The 11,317-nt window shown below is 42.5% G+C and overlaps 1 long non-coding RNA gene across 1 annotated transcript; it reads left to right on the top strand.

The window, feature by feature from the left end:
• Positions 1-7,343: 7,343 nt before the first annotated feature.
• Positions 7,344-8,894, top strand: LOC109319502. Its single transcript, XR_002103520.1, has 3 exons — positions 7,344-7,398; positions 7,819-7,936; positions 8,819-8,894. It is a non-coding gene; the product is annotated as an uncharacterized LOC109319502 (long non-coding RNA).
• The last annotated feature ends 2,423 nt before the right edge of the window (positions 8,895-11,317 follow it).

Raw genomic sequence — 11,317 nt, 5'->3', positions numbered from 1 at the left:
GATCCCCCCTGACTAGTTTATAACAGGCCACAAGATCCCCCCTCAGCCTTCTCTTTTGGAGGCTGAACAGGTTCAGGTCCCACAGCCTGTCCTCATAGGACCTGCCCTGTTGTCCCCTGATCATACGAGTGGCCCTCCTCTGGACCCTCTCTATGCTGTCGACATCCCTCTTGAAGTGCAGCGCCCTTGGCTGAGATGGCTTAATCAGGGGAGATCCTGGCTTGAGCAGTGGCCTGAACTGGATGACTTTGTGAGGTCCCTTCCAGCCCTACTTTCCTATGATCCTAGGAAACTTGAGAGGAACGGCTTACATTGTCTGCTTGATATTAAGCAATGCACAATGTGAGCACTGGCAAGACTAATACACTTTATTTGATTTGAACAAATTATACTTGGACCTGCAGTCTCAAAGCCTACATTAGTGACATGGCAACTATCATGCATCAAGGAGACATGTTCCACCTTGCATAAAACCTCTCCATTAACAGATCTCACTTCACCATAGGAGCTGGAGCCTTTCACACAGAATTCATCAGAGTTGACAAGAAGCTCTGAAAGACCAGGAGGGATAAAGAAAAAAATGTAGGTATGGGAGGGGAGGTGGCGGGGAAGGAGGATATTCATCAAAATAGAATTCTTTCTTATGTTATTGGGAACAGCTCTCCATGCCTGTACAATAATGGCTGCTAAACTGTGGCAGACCTCTTCCCACGTTTACTTTATTGCATTTAGGATAGGTATTAGGCATCGATTTTAAACTCCTGCTATCCTCCAAATCTGAATCTCTCAGTTTAATTTATTTTCCTAGTCAGTACCTCCTTTGCAGGAAGTTTATACTTCCCTTTAGTACTCTGATCCCCCACAGACCTTGTGAATTTCTTCAGGAAAAGAATCAATTCTGAGCTGCAAATGCAACAACACATTTAAAGTGTCATGTTCAGTAGCTCAAAAAACCTGAATCAATATACCAGGCTCCAGAGAAATACTAAACAAACACTGTAATAGTCAAGAGATCACTATCAGTAGATCTTAGCTTTGTTATTCTTGTTCCTCTATTAGGTAATATTTTTTAATATTTGTTTTTTGAAGGTACCTCCCTTCCAGACAGTCATATGTGTCTGACTGGTACCAGATTCAGATCTTGCAGGCTGAAATACTTTGCTCGGTTCCTGAAATCCAGGATCTTGGCAGCTGGAGATCCATATTTAAGCATCTTTGTCATTAAGTCCATAACTTCAGTGAAAGCTCTTAATCAATCTTTATTGTGCCTCAATATTCAACTTTACCATGATACTTGCTATATCTGCTTAGGAAGAGAGCTCTATGCCATAAATGCTGTGGCAAATTTAACTATCATGGGTGATAAATGCTGTTTTCTTAGAGTAGCTATTGTACCTAACCTCCTGTCTCTCATCATTTTGCTCAGGGAAGCTGAACTGGGCTTCTTTCCTGATTAGCCAGCTAGATGCTGCAAAGAACAGCAGGGTCACCCTCTTACTCATGAAATCAAAGTGACACCGTAATAACAACCTCGTATACCAGCCCTGGGCATTCTGCCAACATATCCATTCTGGAGGAGATCCTCAAACTTTCATTGGGAGGAGTCGGGCATCTTCATCCAGTTGGGTGAAACCATGAAGGTCACTGGGACGTACATATTTCCCCTAGAGACAGCAGGGGAAGTTTCTTGGAGGCTGGAGAAGTAATAAATTACTTCCCCTAAGTAAACCTAACCTGAAGGAGTCTGAGTGCAATAGCTAAAGGAAGACAGTTCTTTGTGTGGGAGTACCCCTAGTCTCCTTCAAATCCTGGGGGATCCTGCTCCACAAGCATCTAATTCTAAAGCCACACAAATAAAAAGATCTGTACTCTTGAGTACAAGACAACCCACACTGGTGCTACTGTGAAGGTGGCTGCCCTGGCAGTTAATGTTTAGGTCCTAGTTTTTTTAATATACTATGAAAACAGTCTTTCCTGCCCAAGTGCAGGGGGACTGGACCTGATGATCTGTAAGGTCCCTTCCAGACCCTAACAACTATGAAAGTATGAAAGCGATATATAGAAAACAGTCCTAATCTAAGTAATAGAGATATGGATCTTCACTGCAGAATTCAAATCTGTTATTTGCCTTTTATGCATTTCCACCAACAGCAACTGTGGTGGAAACTGTGTGTTAAAAAAATCTGCCCCTGTCTACACCAGGGCCTCCACTGTTTCTACAACAAGCATAGTAACCCCCAGGAAAAATTCAGAATCCACATTTTCACACTATAGAAAGCTTAAGCACTGTTTCATTCATCTTTTCAAACCCCACTAGCAATACAGAAATTAGCTAAGGCACTTCAAAGCATGCTCAAAGTATTCAATCCTTCAAAAAATACACAGTAACGTAAAACATAATTAAAGTTTCAGGACCAGATTGTCAGTGGAATTAAGTTAGTACAGTTCTGCTGATTTGAATGGATCTATGGTTATTTATACTGCCAGAGAACCTGAAATCCCTCCAATATGATTTGCCCCTTTTCACCTCATGTCAGTCTATACAGTGACCTCTGTATTTTATACCTTCCAGATATCTGGTTGACTATTTTTAAACGCATGCTACATATTGTATACTACATTTTTTTTTCTTAATTGGAAAGAGGAAATTGCTAACACAGCAGATTGTGGGAAGCTTACTCTACTAGCTTCAGTAGTAAAGCAAACTTACACTTTCAAGAGGTTGCAAAGCCACAAATGCAAATACACCACCGACAAGGCATGGTGCATTGCATGCTAATGTTCATATCTACTGTGCAAAACAAATCATGGGCCAGATTTATCTCAACTGTAAATTGACTGTATTCCCTAGAAATGCATTTAGCTGTGTAGGCTAACTTCAGCCACTACGGGGGAAAGAATGAAAAATCAAAATGATTATTCCCCGTTTGCTGTTAATTCTGAGAACCAACTAAAAAAAAAAAAAGGAAATATAACATTTACTGCATCCTCTTCAAAATAATAAAGGTTTACAGTTTGTGTCAAGTTGCTTCCATGTGTCTCCACTCACATCAGAAATACCTCTTAACATGAAAATAAGCCCTATTGTGCTATAGAAAGATAAACCAGAAAAGTGATAAATGATATGGGCCCTAATCACACTCTATTTCCTTTGTCCCATTCTGACAGTGCAAAAGAATCAAGAGGCTTAAGGAGCCACCTGAGGATTTGCTTTAAAAAAAGGGAGTCTCCTCAGTTGGCAAAATAGTACCTTGGGGAGCACTGCTACTGGCACAAATTAAAACAGTCTTGAGGCCATTCCAGCTAGAGTTGGAAAAAATTGTTTGGTGGCTAGTACATTTAGCAACAAATAGATTATAGCTCCTCCCAAAACTATTTGAGTTGAATTCAAGTCATTTTAAATAAAAATAGGTTTTGCTGAACACATTTTCTGAATTCACAAACTGCCAAAAGACACTGAGGAGTCTGAAAAAAGACAAGACTAGATTTGCAAAACCACCTGCAGTGGCAGTCTCCTTTCATTGAATAGTCAGACCACTCACACCTCTGCTGTAATCCTTGCACATTGCCTAATGTGCCTAGCTGTTTAATTGCTTAATTAGCCTAGCTGCTAATTAAGAAGCTAGCAGTCCCAGCTGGGTTCCAACATCTTTGTGTAGTTGCCTGATTGGCTCCAGCTCCTTTGTATCAGGCTAAGAGGGAACACCTTTGTATCTAATCTTTTCTGCACAATAAACTGAGCTCTTGAGTCTTGTAACTAGTGCTTTGCCTCATCTCTTGCTCACACCCTCCTTTATGATCTTTGACTCCTGACCTTGACTTATCTATTGGTTTTCCATTTTTGTCTCCAGACCTTTGGGTTAGTGTCCTGACTATGAATCTTTGGTACCTGACTTCAGCCTGGCACTTTGTTTCCACTACTTGACTTGGTATCCTTATTATCAATCTTTGTCTCCTGGCCTTTCCCACTGGCCATAATCCCTAAAACGAGCTAGCACACTGTGACAGCTACATGGGGAGGCTCCAAACCGTATGTCCCAGTAGAATGCTGCAAGTAGGCCATACATGTTACATGTTAAGGCCCGCTTCCAAGATATCCTTCCTAATGACCTACCTGCCCACCAGTAGACTGTTCTGGTTTGATGTAATCTGCATGTGCAGATAAAGGAATTGCTGTGTAGTAAAGACAGGATTTGCTGTCTGGCTCTTCCAAACTTATTTTGTTTAATAAAGTACTTTGATAAACAACTATGATTGCCCATGAGGACTGTCCAGATCAGGCTGAGTATTGAGTTCTGTGGTATCTGCTATTCCCACTCCCTGCTGTTGAAGCTGTTTCACTTAATTATTTCTACATTCATTAAGACCCTACTGTCATAGGTCCCAGGAGGTACTAGCCACAAGGCTAAGGAGACATTTTTGCTTTTTTTCAGGTCTTTACTATGAAGTGGAACAGCTTCAGCGCGAAAGACAGGGTGCTTTTTCTGCAGAATATCCTAACGGGTATGAGATCTTGATTTCGAATCCTTTGCATTTGGATGTGGACTCCCTCACCTCTCCAAACACTTGGGATTGAGCATGTGGTGTTGCTCTTTCCTGTTTAAAAAGGTTCTTTTGTACTCAAATATGCAAATTCTCATGGAGACAAGAAGCAAGACTGAGTATCCTTCAGAGTGCTTGTGTAGGAGGTGGAATGTTCCAGGGAACACTTTAATTTATAGAAAGAGCAATAGTGTGAACAGGCACAATGGAAGTGGGAGTTTTAGGCACTCTATTAGAAAATAAATAGAGGATATCAAATTCTTCAGGCAGCAGAGAAAAATGAACCGGGGTATCTCTCACCTTGAGTGATGACTCCATCCATTGGAAGAAAGAATCTCTTCCTCTAATAGTTCTGTGAATCAAGCCCATATTCTTGCTTTTCTTACATTTACCCCAAACAGTTGACTGGACTGTGTAGAACTTATTCTGAAATTCCAAGTCTCTTAAAGATTTTAAACAGGTGGGTTTGGGGGTTCTCTACCTTTTCTAATTAAAGAACCTACTTTTCTCTTTCTCTGTCTTTGCTTTTCCTGTCCCTTTCCGACCTGCATCTTCCCACCTCTCAAATTACATTGATCTGAGATTTAGGATGAGTAAAGCCCAGCTCTAGACAAGTGAAAAATCATAAGTAATCATTATGCAAATTTACTTTTCTGGCCAGATGGATTTCTTTGTTTGCCTGGAGTACTGAGGTTCCTTTTTAATCATAAAATATCTGATTCTTAATTACTTGTATGTGTGGTTTTGTTTATTTTTAAAGTTTTTTTAGTTATGAATTAAGACTGTCCCATCCCACAACATTGTTTTAGGTGGTCAGTCCATTATTTTCAGTGAATCCAGGACCAAAAAAACGAATTTCTAGATCTCAGTGACAAAAAAACCCATTCTGATCTTTAGATCGGGGCCATCAAACTCCCAACAAGCTAGCTAAGGGGCACAGAGCCATTTTGTGGGCCAGATTGGCCCACAGACTGGTGCCATACACCAGATACAGTGTGCAGGGCAGGTCCTGTGCAGGTGCTGCATACAGTGCTGCTCACACGCTAGCCCCATGCACTATGTGCAGCATGTGCCCTTGACTGGCCCCATCCACTGCATACAGCACATACCAGCTACAGCCCTGTGCACTGTGAGTAGCATGCACCAGATTGGCTCCATATGCAGTGCACAGAGGTGGGGCTGAAGCATGCTTGCATCTGGTGCGTGGGTCTAGTCCAGGACCCACAGACAGTGCCACAGGCTGAATGACAAGGCTCTGCTGGACAGATCTGACCATATCTTTGACATCCCTAACTCACATGATGTTCTCCTCTAAAACATAATGGAGAGACTAGGGCTGCTGCTCTCTTTAGAAGTAGACTACAAAGAGTGACAAGTAAAATATGGCTAAAAAAATGTTCCCTTTCCCTGCTCCTTAAATGTCTGATTTTCACACTTTACAATATATAAATGAGGGTTATTGTTCTGCAGATTTTCTATTTGTACTTAATATATGAATATCTACTTAGGGCAGATTTATATCTTTGTATATCTATAGTTTTTATTTTTTCTTAATCATGTGTTATTGCAAAATTACTGTGGGTACCTTGGTAGCAGGGTGGGGGTAGCTGATTAATTGAAGGAAGTTCAGAAAAGAGCAGTAGGAATTATTAGGGGCTAGAAAAACTGATTTATGAAGAAAGATTAAAAGAGCTAAATACATACAACTTGGCTGAGTGCCAAATAAATGCAAACATCGTTGGTTTTATTGCTTTGGTAGTGAGTAGACCTTTTGATGAATTCATTTGGAGTGTTTATGATAATAAGTGCTATGCCCAGAATTGTTTGTATGCATGGGCCCTGAGAGAGATCATCATAATACTGCTGGAAGGATGAAAAGAAGGTGAACAAAGTCCTGATCCTGCAGGAAAATCAGCCCATCCATAGCATTTAAGCCTGTGGAGAATTCTGTGTGAACCAGTTTTGCCACGTGGACTGAGGAGCTAATACTTTTGGTCTAGGTAGTCAGTGCCATAGCAAGGGGGAGGCGAGTGGGGCAACTGCCCCGGGTGCCGAAGTGAAGGGGCGCCAACAGGTGTGGCCCAGCAGGGGCTGGGCGCGGGACAGAGCTGCGAGCAGCTCATTTCAAGGGGCACAGGGGCAGGAGGAGGGTAGCTTCTGCCTCTTCGTGCACTCCTGGGCAAGCATGGGGGGTGGTGCTCCCCAGATCTATGCACAGGGCGAGGGCAGGCTGCCGCTGCAGGCTTTGCCCTGGGTGCCAAACTTCATTGTTACAGCACTGTAGGTGGTATAGAGAGTGTAGGAGTCATTCCTGCAATCCTTGCTTGATCTGCTCTCCCTTAATCTCTGAGGCTGTCAGCGGTAATAGGCTCAGTTTTTGTGTCATTCCGCTTCAACATTGACTTTAAATGCCATCCTATGCTTAGGACTGGCTTAGGACTGCATTGGCAAATCTGTGTGAGAAGACTTGTTGTCTAACTCACTGTCAGAAGAATTTAACAGACAAAGAGACAAATCCTGCCCCAATAAAGCCAGCTGTAGTTTTGATATTGGCTTAAGTGGAAACAAAGTTTGGCTCAGACACATTAGCATAATTCTGGGTGAATAACATATAAATATCCACAGTAAGTTAAAATGCAGGCCCAAGCTTGTCAGAAGACACAAGCCATCATGTATGAAGACTTAAGCAGATCATTTGCAGGTCTCATAAGTTAATTATCAACCATTGGATCATATCTGTCATGTGGGGACAGTGTTGTTTAGCATTTATTTGGTCCCCTCCATCATTGAAACAACAGGGAGGAGGCCACGGCCAAAAGAAGGTTATTAGACTACAGGGACAAATAGTCTTTTCTGGTAAAGCTACTGTACTCTTCTGCTTCTGCCCAATATACACTGCATGCAGTGTATTGACAACACCTCTGTCTGGGCTGGAAGTCTGTGTGAATGTTTGTACTGGCAGAGTGTTAAACTCTTCAGTATGTCATTTGATGGATTACAATAGGCTCAGATATTTGAATGTAGTCACTGCAGACTGAACCACCATGGTATGTCTTTTGAAAGTATTCCTACTTCTATGAGTATCAATACTGTCTGTCAGTCAGCCTGCTCCCCCTGCCAGCTTACTGAAAAGCAGTGTTGTCCCTTCTCAAGTTGGCCAGAGTTTTACTCTGTTGAAACTGTGGTTTGAGGAATACTGAAGATATAACCAGCCTGAGTGATACTTGCAATCTCAAACTGAGCAGCTGTTATTGTACTGTTTATCATTGTCAGCAGTGTCTGTACAACAGCTGAGGCACAGGCTGACATTCTGCATGTAAAGGAAAGAAGGTTACAAGAAATGGGCAGCAAATAGCCAAAGAACAAAAACCTGAAGAAGCAAAGAACTAAAAAGGTAAAACTCACAAAAGGTAAAACTGGTGCGGTGATAGGCTAGTTTAAGTTCTGAATAATTCAGAGTGAAAACTGAATATGCATCTTCCCTTAACTCCTTTTTTATTATTGCTCTCTGTTTTCAAGTTAATATGACTTTTTAACTTTTTTACTTTATCGAGGAAAAAAATATTAGCCCTGTTTAGTTTTAAAAATCGAATGGTTCTACAAAACAGTATTAGCATTGCCACAGGGCTAACTAATTCAATTCTGGAACCTGGGTGTATTGCTGCATGGAATCTACCATAAGTCCTCTCTTAAGATGAGGACAGAAGCAGTAAAATGGAAACTCCATGCATCTATGTTGTACTTTATGTGAGCTTTTATACTTATCTCTGTAATATTAGAGCCACTTCCAGTTCTGCACTGAGAAAAGTGACAAATGTTTATTCAAGTTCTTACCAGGGTTAAGAAATTGAAAGAGTGTTTTGTTGAATGTATTGATATCTATAAATTCAACAAAAGTGTGTGTGTGTGTGTGTGTGTGTGTGTGTGTGTGTGTGTGTGTGTACGTTGCAATTTGTGGTCTTCATCCTGGAGATTTAGGCAGTCTTCTAAATATTCTGGTCCCAAATCATGAAGCCCCTTGAAAATAAGGACCCAAATCTTGAACTTGATTCTGTATTTTATAGGAAGTAAGTATAGGAAGCAGGGCACAGATGTGATGTCAGCAGTGTTGGGTGTCTGAAGCTACCTAAGCACCAACTGTCAGAGACGCTGATCAGGCAGCCCAGTCTGGGCCCAGTGCTGTCGAGGACTCCAAGCAGGCAGGCCAGCCTGAGCCAAGTCCCACAACAGCTACACTTGCAGTAAGCCTCAGCTAAAGCACTCTGTCCCAGATTAGGAGCAACAAGCATCATGGCTGGCAGCTGGGAGCACCACCTAGCCATTTAACACCCTCTGGGGCCAGTCAACAGTTCTGCTGTGGCAAGCCTCCCAGTTTCTGACCCTTGTTTTTTGCTTATTTCTGGGCTTTGGCTTTAGATTTCCCTACAGTTCTGTTTCCTGGTTTCTTACCCTAGTCTGGCTCTGTTTTCAGATGTGGATTGCCCCTCACATTGGTACTTGGCATCTGACCCCCAGATCCTGACCCTGGATTGTGTCTGGATTTCCTTCTGGTTTCAGTCTATAGTTTCTGCACTTTGACCCAGCCACCAAGCCCTGCTCTCCCTCAGTGTCCTAACCATTAGGCTGAACTGCCTGTGCCCCAGTCCCTTACACCAACAATTTTGTGCCCAGATAATAACACTGTTGTAGCCCAGCCAAGGAGGCAAAGAAGGCAAGAATAGCAAAGTCCAGATCATCGTCCTCTAGGATGGGATAGAGGCCCTGTCACAGGCTGGCTAGGCGCTGTGAGTGTATCAGCCATTAGGCTGCTGGGTTCCGGATTGAGGAGGCGAGTCGGGAGTGAAGTAAAGGCAAATTTACTTATAGCTTAGCATACAACAGTTAACAGAAAGGTTAATGTGACAAACAGATAGTACAATAATAAAGAACTAATCATGAATAATAACAACAAATTGACAGAATGACAAAGAGTTCCACATGGGGTTGGCAACTTATCAGCAATCCCTCTATGCCATGTGCACGCCAAGTTGTTCCAGCAAAGTCAGGTGTCCCCAATCAACACTGTCTGAGGGGTCACCAGGAAGGTCCCTTGGTCAGGATCCGGTCCTCGCTTACACTGGGAGTCCAGGGTCCAGACTTGGTACAGTGATGGTCCTTCTGTCCCATCCTTCAAACTGGTCCCTTGACATGCATGTTCCTTTATGCCTTATCTTATGCTAATCTGTTGGCTTTAGAGTCTCTCACAATCTTGCCCTATAGCTGTTACCCTATAGAATTAAAAGGTGTTAGAGGTTTAGAGGATTAAAAGGTATCATTAAAGGTTACCGCCCGAACTCGGGTTCACCCAATAAGCAAATTACACCACATTACTTTGAGGTTTGAAAATAGCATTACTCTGCCCAAGATCAACCCCTTGGTTTCCTATTCCTTGGAATATGCTAATTATATTAGGTGGTCAGATCTTGTTATGGCTGATCTTTAAAAAAACTGTTAGATCAGTTAATCTTGTAGTTATGCTTATTTTGGGGGACCAGTCAGTCCCATGACCAGTGCAAACAGTTAGATTCAACACTTTGGTTAAATTGTGACAGGCAAATTCCATTTGTGGGTTGAAAACTTGCAAACTTTGCATTAGCTAATCTTAACTGCTAGACAATTGCCTGGATGTCTCCAAGAGCATATATTCACTGCTCATGATAGTAACCCCTCTGGTTCTGGCCACCACAAGGCCCCTAGCTTTTGGAGACAGTGGAAAGCTTGTGGATGCTAGTATAACAGCTGAACACCAGCTAGAAATGCTGGAAAAGCCCTATTGGGGTGGAGTCTTTTATGTTTCTCAGCCATTGGGGTGTTTCTGCTTCGACAGATAGGCTAGGCCCACTGCACATTTGTGCTCCTAGCACCCTCAGTCCTCTGAGGAGAGTGCTGAAGGCTCCTCCAGTGCATTAATGGCTGCAGGAATTAATACTACACTGAGAGGCATGGGGCAGTTTAGAGCAATTATTTCACATGGACATTAAGGCACATTTCCAAGCTTTTTCTTTACACCCATGGGGGCCAGAAACTTAGCCTTCTAAATGAGAGCTGAGATTCTGCTGCAATCCCATAAACCAGGGCTTTTCAACCTTTTTTAAGGAGTGTGCCCCTTCTGGTGGGTTCCCCTTCTGGAATGTACCCCCTTCCAGATGTGTACACCTGGTTGACAGCCCCTGCCATAACCCTAGGTACCAAGGTCCTAGGCTGCCTACACAATAATACAGCCTTATGAGGATATGGTGGATCCTATCAAGTCATAGTAACACAGAACTGGACCTCCTGTGCCATTAAGTCCAGTCCACTGCCTTTTGCAGGCAGATGTTCACCTGAAATTGCCATTTCAAACCATCACACAACTACAAAACGTAATAATTGACACAGTATAACAAGCCTTCAGGAAAAGCAGGGGAGAGGAGGACACTGCCAAGAACTCAAGAGATTCCAGAAGGACCATGCCCTATGTTACAGAGGCAAACAAGATCTGTGGCAGATTCTACCACTGATATAGGAGAAAGAGTTCTTCCTGATGCCTAAATATGATAATTGGCATAATTCTGAAATGAAGAACAAAACTCTCTAGCCAGGGAGCTGTAGCTTTTTTTAAGTCCCAGCAAAAATATCAGTGTACCACAGTCAAACCTGCCCAGCTATAGCTGAGGTTCCAGTTCCCTAGTGGCTCATCATCATCCCAGCATCAAAAAGTGCATGAGTGTCCTTATCTTTCTTAGATGTCTGCAGT

This window comes from Crocodylus porosus, unplaced genomic scaffold, assembly GCF_001723895.1.
Source record: "Crocodylus porosus isolate Cpor-Errol unplaced genomic scaffold, CroPor_comp1, whole genome shotgun sequence".
NCBI lineage: Eukaryota > Metazoa > Chordata > Crocodylia > Crocodylidae > Crocodylus > Crocodylus porosus.
The sequence above is the reverse complement of the archived record's forward strand: the minus strand, read 5'-3'. Positions and strand labels throughout refer to the sequence as shown.